Source organism: Pteropus alecto, unplaced genomic scaffold (assembly GCF_000325575.1).
Source record: "Pteropus alecto unplaced genomic scaffold, ASM32557v1 scaffold131, whole genome shotgun sequence".
Taxonomy (NCBI): Eukaryota; Metazoa; Chordata; class Mammalia; order Chiroptera; family Pteropodidae; genus Pteropus; species Pteropus alecto.
The window spans coordinates 1,335,802-1,337,714 of record NW_006434709.1 but is presented as its reverse complement, the minus strand read 5'-3'; positions in this window follow the sequence as shown (position 1 = coordinate 1,337,714).

Sequence of the window (1,913 nt, the reverse complement as noted above, 5' to 3'; positions counted from 1 at the left end):
TCCTTGTCCTAACTTGTGGGAAGTTGTGGCTTATTTCATAGGTGGGTCAAGGCATGATATATGGCCAAGCCACCTCAGAGTAAAGAACAAGGGTCCAGGTATGAAACTGATGGGAGCTGTGATGCATAATGGGCCCAGCGAGGATGCAATCTGATGGGCACATGGGCTCAATTCAGGGACTTATAAGACACCAAGCCTATGAACAAAATAAATTCTCCACTCAGCTACTGGTAGACTGGTGTTACTAATATATATATATATATATATAATTTTATGCCTACAGCTTCTGGTCTTCCTAGGTGGAGCATCCACGTACTAACCAAGCTGGACCCTGCTCAGCTTCCGAGATCAGACATCGGACTTGTTCAGAGTGGCAAAGCCATAGCCTAGACCATGGACAGTGGCTCCTCTGGGGCACAAAACCAGGACCTTCTACATGTAAAGCAGACGTGCTAACCGCTACACTATCGAACCACATTCAGTATTTTTTCAGCCCTCCCAACTCCTCTATCTCCTCCCTAGGTAAGAGAAATTAGTAATCTGATTGATTAGATTGTAAAATATTAATTAGTGATCTAAGTCATTGTGGGTTAGAAGATGGTTCACTCACATAGCTGGTAGTTGATAAAGGCTCAGTTGGGGCTATCACCAGCAGTGTCTTGGCTGTATTCCACATGACTTTCTCATGTGGCTTGGGTTTCTCCCAGCATATAACTGGGTTCTAAAAAGTATTCCAGAAAAAGGAAGCAAAAGTTACTAGTTCTCTTAGGCCTACGTTTAGAAGTCCCAGAACATCATATTCATCTCATTCTATCGGTAAAAGCAATCACAGGGTCAGCCTAAATTTAACAGAAGGAGAAATAAACTTCACCTCTTAATGTGAAGAACAGCATACACATAGAGGGAAGGGAGGAATTTTGTTTTGTTGGGGGCCACCTTTGTAGACTAGTTGCCACAAACAGTTTGAGTTGTACCCTAATACAATGACATCACACATTTTTAGTCTTTCAAAATATTTCCCATTTGATAGTCAAACAATATTATCTTATTTAAATTTGCATGTCCTTAATTACTGATGAGGTTATTAAAAAATATATATGTTTATGAGCTATTTGCATTTTTTCCAGGAACTGTCTTCATATCTTTGCTTATTTTCTCCCATATGATATCTTATTGACTTATAGGAGCTGTTTATATGTCATGGATATTAATCCTTTGATGTTTGTTGCAAATATTTTATTTCCACTTGTCTTTTAATTTTATTCTTTTTATTATTTTAAATTTCAAAAATTTTATGTAGCCAAATTTACCAGTGTTTTCCTTAGGTATTCTGAGTTTCAAGTACTCCTTGCGAAGGCTTTCCCTATCTTTAGATCATAAGAATACTTTCCTCCATATTTTTCACTGTATTTAGTTTTCAAAATTTTATCTACAGAGATATCAAGGTCTTTATACCAACTGTATACCAATATGGTTTAGAATATCTATTTCTTAGTAAGGATAATTTTTATTCCTGCTCCCCTGTAGGAATCAAGGAAGACATTGGTTCTGAGTTAAGGATGTAATCCAGTCATCAAGAGCATTACAGTAATCTCCACATCCTTAGCCAAGTTTGTGCATCTGAGAAAGGCCCATAAGGAGCCACTGGACTTCTCTTTCTCAGCAAGCCAGAACAGGTACAATCTGAGAGCCAAGGAAGTATAGCGGAACTAACAGTGCACCAGCATGAGGGTTCTCCAAATGAAGTTAAGAAATTACCTCCTGTTTTAAGGATTTATACTGAATTAAGAGTCATGTTTATCTGATTCAATAGTTCATTAAAAAATATTAAACAAATATTTATTGAGTGTCTACTGTGTGTCATGTACTGAGGCTGGATTTCAGGCCCCATATATCCCTTTGGCTAGGTGCTC